Genomic DNA, 16471 nt, shown 5'->3' with positions numbered 1-16471 from the left:
TTGAAGAAGCCCATGCTAACCCACACTGGAGAAAAACTTTTTTCTTGTTCCGTTTGCAAATATTCATGTTCTCAAAGGGGGTGTTTGAAAAAGCACTTGCTGACCCACACTGGAGAAAAACCCTTTTCGTGTTCAATCTGCAAGTATTCATTTTCTCGAAAGGCACATTTGAAGAGACACATGTTGATCCACACTGGAGAAAAACCTTTTTCATGTTCCGGTTGCAGCTATTTATGTTCTCAAAGAGAAGATTTGAAGAAACACATGCTGACCCACAGTGGAGAAAAACCTTTTTCGTGTTCCAACTGCAAATATTCATGTTCTCGAAAGGGAGATTTGACAAGTCATATGCTGACTCACAGTAGAGAAAAACCTTTTACATGTTCCGACTGCAAATATTCATTTCCACGAAAGGGAGATTTGACGAGACACATGCTGACCCACAGTCGAGAAAAACCTTTTTCGTGTTCCGATTGCAGCTATTCTTGTTCTCAAAGTGGGGGTTTGAAGAGACACATGTTGACCCACACTGGAGAAAAACCGTTTTCATGTTCCGGTTGCAGATATTTATGTTCTCAAAAGGAAGATTTGAAGAAACACGTGCTGACCCACAGTGGAGAAAAACCTTTTTCGTGTTCCAACTGCAAATATTCATGTTCTCGAAAGGGATATTTGACAAGTCATATGCTGACTCACAGTAGAGAAAAACCTTTTACATGTTCCGACTGCAAATATTCATTTTCACGCAAGGGAGATTTGACGAGACACATGCTGACGCATAGTCGAGAAAAACCTTTTTCGTGTTCCGATTGCAGCTATTCTTGTTCTCAAAGTGGGGGTTTGAAGAAGCACATGCTGACCCATACTGGAGACAAAAATTTTTCATGTTCCAAATGCAAATGTTCATTTTCTCGAAAGGCATATTTGACCAAACACATGCTAAACCACAATCGAGAAAAAACATGGAAGTGAGAACCTAAGTAATGTGATCTCTATGAAAAGCTTGTTAAGCAGCTTCTTAACTTGTGCATACATGTTGCATGTTGCTTGATTTGTCTGCCGTTATTTGTTCTTTTGAGTGAAAAGTGATTTTTTTTTGTTTTCATCATTTCGTGTTCTAACAAAAGCGATGAAAATACTAAATCGAATAGCGGTATAAAATATCACACTTGAGAATGTGTCCTATAGTTTCTACATTATTGTATAGTATAAAGTTAAATGCATTTACATATACAACGTTTATCAATTTTAAGTTAACCTGTATATTACCAAAGTGCTCACAGCCGAATAAGATTTTATTTAATAATACAATCGTTTCACACAATTTAAGTATAAAATAGAGGTAGCTCAGTAAAGTTGCCACACAGCTTCTTGTCTGTTGGTTCTCCCTAAATTTCAATAAGAAAATAAAGCAGTCTTTGACATATTACATTTATAGAAATGTGAAAGTTTTTGTTGTTACCGTGTTAACATCAGAAGGAACAATAGTTAACTGTGATAACATCAGAAGGAACAATAGTTTACTGTATTAACATCAGAAGGAAAAATAGTTAACTTTGTTAAATCAGAAGGAACAATAGTTTAAGCAGTAAAAGTTATCAATTAATGTTTTAGAAAGGAAAAACAATAAAATTAAAAATTATTTAACAGAAACATTGATTTATCTTTTACTATCCACCTTTTTTAGGTTTTTAGTGTTAGGTTTCTCATTACATTAAGTGGCAGTTTATTTTTTAGTTTATTAAATATGCTGGTACACAATATTCCAGCGTTTGGCCTCCAAACTCATTAGATATTAGTGAGATGATCAAACCTTTGTTCTCCGTAAAGCGAGTGCTGTGAATGTGCACTAGTGGTTCTCTATACTTACTTTCTACCCAGTTATTCATAATAGTGAGGAACCATAGAAGTACTTTAATTGTAAGTATTTGAACAAAACAATAGTTATACATTGTTTCTTTATCTATAAATATTAGGTGTAACAATTTTTTTCACGATTGCTATTTGTACATATTTTATGTAAGTATTACCTTTATTTCCCGTGTTCTTATTCCGTAAGTAAGGATAGATTGAAAGTTAAGATAGAAAGTTAAAATTAGCTTTAAATCCTTTTAAATAATAATGAGTACGATTAAGAAAGGGACGTATAGGTGGTTTGGGCATGTATAGAGAATGAGTAAAGAAAATTGTGTAAAGAGAATAATTGATGCAAATGTGAATGGTAGCAGAAGTCGGGGACTCCCGAGGAAGACATGGCACGATCAAGTGAATCAGATACTCGAGTCGGGCCATGTCAAGAGTCAGAATAATAGAAGAGTGTGTATGTGAGACGATGTATGAATGTGAGTGAGGCAAGAAGTGTGTGCCAATACCGAGTTGTTTGACGGTCAGTCATCTCTGCTTAATCTTGCGGAGAAATGGCGTGATGGTTAGTTAGTTAGTTTTATCCTTTTAATTATAAAGTTTACAATTTTGTTTATATCCAGTATAATATGTAATGCATTCATAATTTTTTATTTTGCATTTGTGTAATACATATTATGTACTGTTTTTTAAAATAAATTATATTCCTTTAACCGCATTACAAAAATAGTTAAAAATCCTTGTTTGTTTTGAAAATATTTAAAGTGCTTAAGAATCGTTAGGTCAGTTAATTTCCTTATGCTTCGTCAGTAGCTTCTTACTAAAAATTAGGGTATGTTTGGTGATTATAAAAATTTCTAACTACGTACATTTTTTATAAGCTTCAACTTATTGTGTATATGATTCTCTCATAATCACGAGACCTCGTTGCCATGATTCTAGAATAGGTCCTGTAAGAGCACGCTTGGAAGAGAGTGCTACGTGCAATCCCGAAGAACTCGCGTTCGTAAAATCCCTCCTTTCTCGCTCCCTGGCTTAATTTGCCGAATATAATGATTATTAGAAGCATTGTAATAATATAATAATAATTATATAGAGTTTATTCCGGAATGTGGGGATGTTTGTGCAATTCCGCACATCCATTAAAATATATACAATAAAAAGAATAACATCAAGAGAAGAAATCAATCATTAGATTGATTGATTTTATTATTATTTTCTCAATTATCTCTCTGACGAAAACGGTATCGTCGTGTCCCACGAAACCAATCGTTTAATTTTATCATTGGTAAAGGTGATATTACTATACGTCATATAAATATGCGTGACAGTATGCAGTTGTTCTCAGACAGCATTTATTTATATGATACAAGTGAACTGAGTATTTTTAAAAATCAATTTGTGTTAATTCCTCCAAAAGTAAACAATCCGCGCATGTTTATCCAACATCCACACGTTGGCCAAAAGGACCCCTCGTTTTTAAAACAGTTATTAAGGTATATATCATATTAATTTATTCAACATCCTAGTGTGAAATCTCCGATTACTCTCGGTTACGGGCGTATTATTCTAACAGAGCAAACAGCCCCGCGGACTGTCGGGAGAATGCATGACGCGATAATGAAGGTGAACATTTATTTTGGGTCATGCTAAGAATTGTAATAATGAAAAAGTATCTGAGATGATGTTCGAATGTGGATGAAGCAAGGATTGGTGGCCAAAACACAGTTACATGGCCATTCACTCTCCATACCTCTGAGGAGAAACGGTGGGATAATTAATTAGTTCAAATTATTGATAGGGAATATTAGTCGTCGTATTATAAGTAATTTAATATTTCATTTAAATAAAAGAACGGTAAAGTTAAAATCTAACCAATGACTGATTCAACAGAATAGTTATTCAATCATTGAAGATGTCAAAAAAAAAGATTTTTTTTTTGACAAAGTAAAAAGGGGGTTGGAATTTGATATAGCAGCAGCCGATGATGACGAAGCTGTTGTTTGTTTAATAATAATAATTGGATGACTTGTATAGCGCCGTTTTTGTGCAAAATAGCCTCAAGGGCGCTGTACAAACTTATAATACATCTCTACAGTGATCTATGTTAATACTTAACTATTTATGGAGATAATATATTATACGGTACAATACTTACCTGGTAGGTCACTTGAGATTAACACTTAATTAACATTATTTAAATCATATAATAAGTAAATCTTTATGAGAGATTGTACTTGTGATGTTTAAAACAAGACAGTGTCTCACACGACATAAAGGACGTGAATCAATTTTAGACGAGTAATGTCACACGCATTAACCCTAGAAGCTTATCTACCTACCTCTGCAAGGCGTACACACAATCTAATTATCTTTCTCTTTCTAATGGTTGAAGTTAGCGCCTCGTGCTCTTTAGCGAACCCAGTGGCCGACGGCAGCTTGCCGATGGTACCTGTATCACTAAGGTAAGTCCAGCCATTTTTGAGTTGTTGAGGTATAGTACGCCGGCGAGACGTGTGTTGAGGCTGTTTGTAACTTTTAGCTAAGATTATGTATTTTTACTTTCGTTAATTTTTTGTAAATTTTATGTTTATTTCGGCATCGTTTCAAATAACAATATGTCACGGTCTAATATATTAAACAGTAACGATATTTTAAAAATCTTAGATCAAGTAGATAGTCTTTCTCAGGAGAATCAGCTTCTGGAGACGAGGACAGGCAGTTTGTGGACGGCATTCAAAGCGAAGATGAGAATAACTATGTAACTGAAGAGGCATTTTCTTTATAAGAATCTGCTCCCTCTTAAGAAGCCGACTCAAAATTGCAGAAGCTGACCTAGAATCTGAATCTGCTCATGCTTCGCAATCTGCCAACTCAGGGCGAATTCAGCGTGTTCCTGGAAATACTATTTGCGGTAAGAATGGACGCGGGATGTTTGGTCAACTAATAAGGGTCAATCATCTCACAGAACTGCAGCTATGAATAGAGTCCTCACCTCTCGAGGAACAGCTCAAATTACAAATTAAATCTAGTCGGTACAATTCGATGAAATAAGCGGAAAATTCACGAATAAAAAGGCAAACGATTTGATTGTTTGTAAAATATGTCAACATTGTAAGATGTTAATGAATATGCAAGAGATATGATAGTGCTATATGATTATGGAAGTATTGCGCTGTTAACAAAAATATTAAGTAATTTTCCAAGAAACAGACGAATGAACAATTCATAGGGTACAGGATAGTGTGAGAGAGTTGGCATCGACAGCAGCAGTAACGAGTGTGTTGTAGAAGTCACATATTTTGTCGATCATGAGTGCTAATTTTGCTAAGGTCTTCCTCACGACGAATGGTGACCACTCGAGAGAGATCATTCATTTTCGCCAGGATACTGTCACTCCGCACCCATACGTATTTATGGCCGTTTTCTTTTCCGTATTGTAAAGAGTATTTTATTTTTTATTGTCAGGTGTTCATTTACATAGAAGTTAGTGGTGGGAGCGCCAAGTCATAGTAGGTCTGTTGTGAGGCCGCGGCGAGTCCTTACCGCAGCGATGACATCATCACGGAGACGCTTTGTCGTGAGCTGGACGACTATGTTGCGTGGCCGGTTGGAGGGCGACGAGTGACCACGAGCGACGCGGTGCACCGCCACCACAGCGCCACTCGGAACCGGGACGTCAATGATGGACCCCATTCTCTCCAGTAATGTTAACAAATTTTCACCTTTTGCCTCGGGAATGCCGTGAATATCCACGTTACATACTCTGTTACGCTGCTCCATTTCGTCTTGAGCGTCTCTGATTGATTCCATTTCCTGACTTGGGCTGGAATTTTCTTCCCGGAGAACAGTTACACATCCCATAATTTTGGTGTACCGGTCCTTCCACTCATTTGACAGCGCGTCCATTTTTTTGATGAATGGCGTCAACTGCGAGTTTACTTAAAGTGCCCATTGTTTCGAGTTTCGACTCAAAGATGTTGATCAGGGAGTCTGTGTCAATGTTTATTATTGACTGGTGCGTTGCCGACGGTGAGTCCATGGGGCCAGATTCAGTCAATAGAGGTGATGATGGTGTTTTCTTCATACTGCAAACCATTCTGCGAGATTTAGACATTTGGTTTATTTAATGTTTTTCTAACGCCAAAATTTGAAAATAAAAATAATTATTTTAATTTAATGCCAGTAGGATTCAAACTGAGGTTCTTCAAAACTATCACCACTGGGATAAAAGCCGCATTTGTATTTGGGTAAAATATTTTAGTAAGAATCGTGTTAGCACTAGGATTTTGAGTATTTATTTAGAAAGGCGTAAAAAAAATTTTATACTATAATCGTTTTTTTTTTCTTGGAATCTTTGGGATTTTAACTGGGGTTCTTCCAATCTCGGTGCAGGTTTAGCGGGCGTTCTCACCACTGGGCTAAAATCCGCATGTGAGGTACCGTGAAATATGTGTAGTATGAATTGACTTAGCACAGGTATTATAATAAGTAAATGAATGTTTATTTCGGCGACAACACTAACTGTCACTTCACAGAACTTGAACTAATCACTTGAAATAAGAATAAGTACGACCGATTAGACATAGCTAACGTAGCTAGTTCGCTTTACTGTTCAACAGGAAATCATTTACCGATACATTGATTGATTATTATGTATTCTAGACCCTGAATGTGGGTGATTTTTAAAGAGCGATTTTTTTACGTGCTTTCTGAGTGAACGTTGGTGAAGAAAGCTCGCACGAATGGGCATTTATTTATTTTTTTATTATACATTATACACTTTACAAATAAGGTAAAAAGTCCCGATAAACTGCTTTTTAGCAGTTTGTCTAACGGGTTCTTTAAATTATAAATCTTTTTACATTGAATTTACAGTTACATTTTTACAATTATTTATTTATTTATTTATTTCACGCCTATTAGGGCTTTTACATACATACATACATATAAAAAAAAAAATTACAAAATTATACATGAAAATAGTGCAGGCGACTATTTAAAACAATTGCCGAAAAATAACTATAAAGTCAAAATATCACTGAACTTGATCTACACAGCATGCAGGCACAAAACTTTTTTTTTTCTGTTTCAGTTGACAAAATTATTATGTGTAAGTCAAATCAAATAAAATACCTTTATTTAAATATTCCACTACTTGATGAAAAAAACTTCAAGAGGGTATGTTTATATATTGAAATCGATGTACTTAATATATCAACAACATCGTAGTATTTGTTTCCTAGCTGTTGAATCCGTCGCATAAGAGTGTGATATTGGGACGTTGATATAGAATTGCTACAATAATATGGTAGGTACTGTCTTGTAACCGACCTGCTTGGAGTATGAAAAGAGATTATATATAATAAATCAGGGGTATCAAACATTGAATTAATAATTTTATACAAACAGGTTAATTCGGAAATGATTCTGCGATCAGATAATTTTATTAAATTTAATGAACAAAGTACGTTATCGTAATTTAGGTTTTCTCTAGGAATGCCCATTTTAAAATTTACATATCTTAAAAATTTATTTTAGATTCTTTCAATCGCATGTGAATGAACTTCATAATTTGGGGACCAAACCGTGGAATTGTATTCTACATGACTCCTTACTAGTGACGTATATAATGTTTTTACAGTATTTACATAATTGAAATCACTAGATACCCTTAAAATAAATCCCAACATTTTCAAAGCTTTATTGGTTATTATTTCAATATGCTTGATAAAGTTAACTTTCGTGTCAAACCAAATGCCTAAGTCATTAATTACCGAGACAGATACTAACGACATATTTTTAATGGAATAATAAAAAAATATTGGATTCTTTATTCGATGAAACCTCATAATTTGGCATTTGCTTATGTTAAGTTGCAAGCGGTTATCACGACACCATATAATTAATCTCGAGAAGTTATTTGATAATATATGGCAATCGTTAATGTTTCTGATTGCTTTGAATAATTTCAGGTCGTCTGCAAACATTAACACTTGAACATCATTGAAAATATACAATACATCATTGACAAATAATAAAAACAGGATTGGACCTAAGTGTGACCCCTGGGGAACACGACTCGTAGCAGTGAATTTGTATGAAAATGTACCATTAATTTTAACAGCCAGTAATCTTTTAGTCAAGTTACTATAAAACCACTTATATAGTTAACCACCTATACCGAATTTATGGAGTTTATTCAGCAATAACTCATGATTGACTTTATCGAACGCCTTGCTAAAATCGGTATAAATAGAGTCAACTTGACATTTACTAGACATGGAATCAGATATATAGTTTTGATAGGTTAACAAGTTATTAAGGGTAGATTTGCCAGTAGAGAAACCACATTGTTTAGGAGAAATGACGTGGTTTAATCGGAAAATAACTGTTTTGAGAAGAATTTTTTCAAAAACTTTAGAAATCGTTGATAAAAGGCACACCGGTCTGTGATTAATCACCTCGTGTTTATCGCCTTTTTTAAAAATAGGCGTAAAGAAGCTGAATTTCCATTTAGTAGGAAAACATCCTGTTCGTAAAGACTGATTAAACAGCAAATATAAAGGATACGCCAGATTGGTAGCACAATTATTCAAAAATACAGGAGGTATTTTATCTGGTCCAGCATTTTTGCTTTGATCTAGTAATTTTAGTTCAGTAAATATATCATTATATTCTATGTGGATAAAAGATAAATTAAGATTATGATCAGTTCTAAAATTTGATACTGTACTAGGAGAAACTGGTGTCTCACATTCATAAACGCTTTTAAAAAAATCAGCAAAAAGGTCAGCAATACTTTGAGTGTCTAGTGATTACATGTAAAAAACAAAAAAATTACAAAAATATAGCAAAAGTAAAATGATGAAAAACAAACATATCAATTTTAAAAGTCATTAGAATAACATGTCATTGTAAGCTAATACAAATGAATTCTTTCAGTAAGCCAAGTCTTCGAAAGTTTAAAACCAATTGTTTGTTTTGGGCACAGTTTTTAATTTCAGCAGGTAACATATTAATAACAACTGGAAATCATATAGTTTAACGTTTTTTAGTTGACTTTGGGAAATCCGGAACCTTGAACACAAATCACAATAAAATATTTACACAAAATTAAAAAAACATCGTTTCTAAAATAAAATTTAGTGCAAGCGATTTGGACACTGACCTTTATACAGTTTCTTTAAACATAAGGCTTAAAATCGCTTTCAAAACTGAAGGCAAACACATTACTATCCTATTAGTTGTTAACCCTTAACTAGGCAAGGATATAAAAAATGAAATTTTAAAAGTTCTTGAAAAAAATGTTCTAGAACGCACTAGTAGCTGCTGCTACAGTTCTACAGTTTTGAAAGTGAATTTAGAAGTGTACAAATATTATTTGAAAATAATTAAATACATTACTGTACACTTATTCATATATATTTTTATATTCGTGTTAGTAGTATGACAGAATTATCTTTTTTACACATACAACAGACCTAAATAACATAAGTAAATGGTCCCACGACAATGGAATCATTATTAACGCAAAAAAAAACAAAATATATGCTTATACACTCTCCATATGCAAGTTGTCAGGATAAAGAACTGCATATAAAAAGTCATTCATACGATTGTTTTCACACAAAAAAACAAACTCTGCCATGTAAATGCCCAAACATAGAAAAAGTTTACCAATATACATACCTTGGTCTTACAATAGATGTCAATTTTAACTGGTCAAATCACATTGAAAATGTGTGTAATAGATTAAGATCCATATTAGGGAAATTTTATCACCTAAAAAACTTTGTTAATAAAAATATATTATACTGTTTATATAATGCATTAGCAGAATGAATTATAGGATACGGAGTAAATAGTTAAGGATTAACGTATAAAACGTACTTAAATAAAATAGAACAATTACAAATCCGTTTCCTAAAATTTATATCAGGCAAAAAAAATATACAATTATGTGAAGGCGATTATAAAAAAATGTTTTCTTTGTGTAATGTGCTCTCTATACATAGTAGGATAGATTACCAACTAACGCTAGATGAATTCTGGAACACAGAACTCAAAAAACCTGTAAAGTGTAAACCATAACTACCCTACTAGGCATAGAGAAGCACAAATGTTCATTATTAAAATATCGCAAAATGTATACGGAGATAGAACAAAAAGACATAAAATTCCGGAATTATTTAACTCATTACCAGAAGATATTAAAAATGAGACATGTAATTCAAAAATAAAAACGAAAATTAGATTGTTCTACCTCCGTCAAACATAAAAACTATTAATATTGTGGATCAAGATTCAAATTAAATATATTATTATAAGCTAATACATAGAAAGAGTGAGAGATTTCTTACAATTAAACTGATTGATCAGTTTTGTAGGATCTAAGTAAGAGAAAATAATGTATAAATAAAAAAAAACTGAATAAACATATATTTAAAAAAATACATTCAAGTTACACGTACATTTAAGATTAAAAAAAAAAAAAAAATCTTTTCCAATGCGATTCAGAACAAATTCAACGTAATCGCAAGGTTATAAATATTGTGACCATTATAAAATTGTGTTAATTTTATATACTGGTAACTCTCTGGTGAAACATATCAGATCTAATGATAGAATTTATTCTGTAAATAGTTTTCGTGAAGGTGAATGTGAACGCAAGGAACAAGAAAAGTGTCCAGTCAAAGAGTCTTTTCGAGAAAATGCATAATTCCATACGAAAAAAACAGGGAGTGCGCACGCGTTTTTTTAAATCTCTCGTCAGCCAGAAAACGGGAAAGTTGTTTTTCAGCTGTCAGTCAGTTTTTTCTCTTCAAGGAACACTGTTGATAACTTGCATAGTTGCACTCGGAACAAGAAAAAGGGGGTTTTTCTCCGCTCTGAGTCAGAATGTGTTCCAACAAATGTCCTATATGGGGGGTAAGGTGGCCTTTCCTAGAATCTGAATATGTGCACTTGGAAAAAGAAAAAGCTTTGTCGCCACTGTGAGTCAGCATGTGGCTTTTAAGATGTACGTTTTGAGAATATGCATAGATGAACAAGGAACAAGAAAAAATTTTCTCCGTAGTGACTCAACGTGCGTTTCAGATTGCATTTACAATAACATAAATATGTGCACTCTGGAACATAAAACAGGTTTTTCGCCACTGTGAGTCAGCATGTGGGTATTAAGATGGGCGTGTTGATAAAATTAAATGTTTCACACGGGACTTGAAAAAGATTTTTCTCCACCGTGAGTTAGCATGTTGCACTTCAGAAAACATGTATAGTTGCACATAGAATATTAAAGAGGTTTTCCTACGCAGTGAGAGAGCATATTGCTCTTCAGTTGGCCCTTTTGATTACATGCATAGTTGCATACGGAACACGAAAAAGAGTTTTCTCCACTGTGAGTCAGCATGTGGAACTTTAGTTGACCCTTACGATAGCACGCATAGTTGGACAGGGAACATAAAAAAGGTTTTTCTTCACTGTGAGTCAGCATGTGTGCCTTCAGGTTACCCTGGTAATAACTTGTATAATCGCACTCCAAACATGGAAGAGGTTTTTCTCCACTGTGAATCAGCATGTGCCTCTTTAGCTGACCCTTTTTACAAAACGCATATTTGCACACGAAACAAGAAAAAGGTTTTTCTCAACTGTGAATCAGCATGTGCCTCTTCAGCTGACCCTTTTGACGACACGCTTAGTTGCACTCCGAACATGAAAACGGTTTTTCTCCACGGTGAATCGGCATGTGCCTCTTCAACTGACCCTTTCGACCACACGCATAGTTGCACACGGAACATGAAAAAGGTTTTTCTCCACTGTGAGTGAGCATGTGACTCTTTAAATTACCCTTTACAAAACACGCATAGTTGCACACGGAACATGAAAAAGGTTTTTCTCCACTGTGAGTCAGCATGTGTGTCTTCAGGTTACCCTGATGATAACTTGTAAAGTCGCACTCCAAACATGAAAGAGGTTTTTTTCCACTGTGAGTCAGCATGTGCCTATTCAGCTGACTTTTTTGACGACACGCATAGTTGCACACGGAACATGAAAAAGGTTTTTCTCTACTATGAATCAGCATGTGGCTCGTTAGGTCACTCTTTCGATAACATGCATAGTTGCACACGGAACATGAAAAAGGTTTTTCTCCACTGTGAGTCAGCATGTGGCTCGTTAGGTCACTCTTTCGATAACATGCATAGTTGCACACGGAACATGAAAAAGGTTTTTCTCTACTGTGAGTCAGCATGTGGTTATAGCATGTGGTCAGCATGTGTCGTTAGGTCACTCTTTCGACAACATGCATAGTTGCACACGGAACATGAAGGTTTTTTTCCACTGTGAGTCAGCATGTGCCTCTTTAGTTTATCCTGTTGATTACATGCATAGTGACACTCCGAACATGAAAGTGCTTTTTTTCCACTGTGAGTCTGCATGTGCCTCTTAAGCTGACTCTTTTGACGACACGCATAGTTGCACAAAAAACATGAAAATGGTTTTTCTAAACTGTGAGTCAGCAAGTGGCTCGTTAGGTCGCTCTTTCGATAACATGCATAGTTGCACACGGAACATGAAAAAGGTTTTTCTCCACTGTGAGTCAGCATGTGGCTCGTTAGGTCACTCTTTCGACAACATGCATAGTTGCACACGGAACATGAAAAAGGTTTTTTTTAACATGAAAGTGCTTTTTTTCCACTGTGTGTCAGCATGTGCCTCTTCAGCTGACTCTTTTGACGACACGCATAGTTGCACACGGAACATGAAAATGGTTTTTCTACACTGTGAGTCAGCATGTGGCTCGTTAGGGCGCTCTTTCGATAGCATGCATAGTTGCACACGGAACATGAAAAAGGTTTATCTCCACTGTGAGTGAGCATGTGGCTCTTTAAATTACCCTTTATAAAACACGCATAGTTGCACGCGGAACATGAAAAAGGTTTTTCTCCACTGTGAATCAGCATGTGCCTCTTCAGCTGACCCTTTTGACAACACGCATAGTTGCACTCCAAACATGAAAACGGTTTTTCTCCACTGTGAGTCAGCATGTGGTTCATTAAATGACCCTTATGATTACATGCATAGTTGCACACGGAACATGAAAAAGGTTTTTCTCCACTGTGAGTGAGCATGTGGCTCTTTAAATTACCCTTTCGACAACACGCATAGTTGCACACCAAACATGAAAACGGTTTTTCTCCACTGTGAATCAGCATGTGCATCTTTAGCTGACTTTTTCGATAGCACGCACAGTTGCACACGAAACACGAAAAAGGTTTTTCTTTACTGTGAGTCAGCATGTGGCTCGTTAGGTCGCTTTTTCGATAAGACACATAGGTGCACACGGAACATGAAAAAGGTTTTTCTCCACTGTGAATCAGCATGTGCCTCTTCAGCTGACCCTTTTGACAACACGCATAGTTGCACTCGGAACATGAAAAGGGTTTTTTTCCACAATGAGTCAGCATGTGGCCCGTTAGGCGGCTCTTTTTATAACATGCATAGTTGCACACGGAACATGAAAAAGTTTTTTCTCTAACATGGGTGCGTACGTTTATTGCAAAATTTGACTTAAGAGAGGAGTAGTTGTGATGGGGAGGAGTGAATCCTTTTTCCACAAAATGCGTCTGAAGATCTGTCAACAAATTTGAAAAATAACATGGGTGAATAAGACTCGGTTTAACTTATTTCATAAACTTAGAGTAAATAAGCGAAGTAAGTTCGTAGAAAGGTTAAAAAAATAGGAGAGTCCGAGTCGTTCAAGTTTACAGTGAAAAATTGGTTTTACCTGCTTCCTTGGTAATTCTTCCAAAGCGTTCTAAGCATTCCTCTTTAACGTCCGGCAGGTCTATGTCAATTTTCATATAAGTAAGCCCCGCTTCAACTTGTCGGGGTAAGAGATCCGCGTTTATGGTAACTGTCTCCACATTTATGCTTCCTGGAATAAAAAAGTACAATAAATAGAATGAATTTTTGCATAGCCAGCCCTGAAACAAACGGCGCCTGGCGCGAGTTTAATATTGACTGCCCTAACAGTCTAAATTAATACACGCCAAGGCAGTATATCACTGTAATCATTAAAATGATGATTTGTGTTTTTTTGTAGAGCGGTATTTATCAAAAATAATATCAAGGGCGATGTGTTAGGTTAAGTATTCGACGCCCGGAGCGAATTGCACCAATTGCGCCCACATAGTGCCAGCGCTGTATCTTCGTCAATTTGTTATAAACGAGAATTTTTTTAATTTAAAATTGCATTTTGATGTCCGCTTCAGGGACTGATTCTTCAAGAAGGAAAAACCTTTCTCTAGAGCACCTGTAGTAGAGAGTTTCGTAGTTTTCGGTCAAAGAGATATTGTTTTTCCAATCAATATTCATGTATTTTTAACGTATTATTCGTGTAATTCACATCATATCCCGGTGTAAATCGAGGAACCGACAACTTATTATGAATAATATAATAAAGTTTAATGAGTGCTGTGTTTTGGTATTTTCCGGCAAGGACGCAGAGTAAGGTAAATACCCAATAAACCTCATATTTTATAAGAGAGGATGTTGTGCACAAGTGTGTGTCCTGTTTGCATGACATTTCTAAAGAGACATTGATTCCGGACATCCGAATTTTAAGTTCTATATTTTGCACGTATGCAATGCAACAAACTGGCTGTCTGAGTACTCTCCGCATATTGCGAGCATTCCTTCGTTACAGCTGGGTGGTCGAAATCTAAGTCTGAAAATGCAATTTCACCTCCATCTTCTTCCTGGAGCCCTGGTTCCGTCTTGATGGATATAGTAGCTGGCTTCAGTAGATCCATGGTCTGCTTTGGTAGAGTTTGGTTATTGGTTTAACCCCAAGAATATATCTGAAACAGAACGTTGTTAAAATAAAATAAAATGATAAAAATCCAAAAGTACAATTAAAGCAGGATACATGAATTAAGGCTTAACTCGTTAAATCATTCCTCCTTTTGTACCATTTAAAAATTGAATATAACAACCTGCAAATCCTGATACATTGATAAACACCTAACTTTTAAACAGCATATTCAAGATATTAAAGATAAAATAAACCCTTTAATTAGCGTTTTAAGCCGGATATCATATCTGTTACCAAATAAAATTAAAAAAGGTCTATATTATAGACTCGTACATTCACATTTAAACTACTTGATTGAAATCTGGGGAAATGCATATGAAACATATATAAATGAACTACTCTTAAAAAAAAAAAAAAAGTAATCAAAAAGCTATTTCACTTCAAACCTAGAACATCAACAGAAAAATTATTTGTGGAAACAAAACTATTAACATTAAGAACCTTTTTATGAATATAAAACATGTCTCCTTATATGCAAAATAAAAAATAAACTCATACATCCAAATACAGAAATCATTAAAACGTACCAAGTACACAGACACTTTACACGGCAACACGATAAAATACATTTTATTTTGGTTACGAGGGGAGGAACATATATAATTGCCTCCCAGACGAAATTAAAAATGAAAAAAGTGTAGGTAAATTTAAAAAAAGTTGTTCATTTTTATGCTAAATCAACAAAACAATGATCGGGAATAAAATATTTATGTTATATATTAATGTGTAATCGATTAGTTTTTTCTAGTTAAATAAGTGAAAATGTAATTTTCTTTTAACTAGAATAAAAAAAACATTAAAAAATGTGGTTTCGCTTGGAATATCCTGTCAAAATAACGAAGTCGTAGCCAAAACACATATTTGAAAACCTTAAAGATATGACAACGGTTAAGAGAAACGTTGTTTATCGTGAAAAACTATATTTATATATTTACAATGTGTACCGCCATTCCGCTTTTAACAAAATATCTGTTAACCAAGTGTTTTTTTGCTGTGAAAATTGTAATAAATGTCTTCTAAATACTTATCTAATAATCGGTAGACGTCAAATTGACAGTTTAAACATTCTTCTGTGATAAAACGCCCAATGATTCCCTAACTAAACTGGAATAACGGCAGCTACCAAATAAATAGCGATGAATATAAGAATGAGTACTTACTTTACCAATAACCATCACAGGCGTGGGATAGTAAGTTTAACAGGAAGAAACGGCTCTCGGAGAAGAAAGCACTTGTTAGCACTTGTCAAAAATATTTATAGGTTATGCATAGACAAGAATGAAGTCATAGACAATTATTATAATTTTCATGGCGACCAGATAACTCAAAGAAAAAAACATTTTCATCATGTGACTTTTGAACACATACATATTGTTAACATACATATTCATCATAATATGAGAATTAATCACGGTTATTAATAAGAACGGTTAATATTAAGAACGATCGTAACAGAGAATAATGATATTTAAGAACATTTCATATTCAGCACAATTTGCGAGTCATTTCTCGCGAGTGGTACCAACTACCAATTTATAAGCGGAAAGCAAGTTTAGCTATTATGTCTTTCAAAATTAAGAACAATTTTATCGATAGCCCATTCCTCTTGGGATGCTATCATTTATATGTACCAGACCACTACAGCCGAAGTCGATACCATGACCTATTCAGAGTACCAAAAGACAAAACCGACGTCCTGGCAAAGCATAGCATGACGTGGGGAGGTGTGCT

At 34.8% G+C, this 16471-nt stretch overlaps 1 long non-coding RNA gene across 1 annotated transcript; it reads right to left on the bottom strand.

The window, feature by feature from the left end:
* Nucleotides 1-8917: 8917 nt before the first annotated feature.
* On the bottom strand, nt 8918-15985 carry LOC149415766 (uncharacterized). Its single transcript, XR_016303541.1, has 4 exons — nt 15901-15985; nt 14612-14726; nt 13652-13801; nt 8918-8943 (listed from the first exon to the last, which is right to left on the bottom strand). It is a non-coding gene; the product is annotated as an uncharacterized LOC149415766 (long non-coding RNA).
* Nucleotides 15986-16471: the final 486 nt, after the last annotated feature.

This window comes from Hesperophylax consimilis, chromosome 17 (assembly GCF_061612785.1).
Source record: "Hesperophylax consimilis isolate HC1 chromosome 17, BYU_Hcon_1.0, whole genome shotgun sequence".
NCBI lineage: Eukaryota > Metazoa > Arthropoda > Insecta > Trichoptera > Limnephilidae > Hesperophylax > Hesperophylax consimilis.
This window is presented reverse-complemented; position numbering and strand designations above follow the sequence as displayed.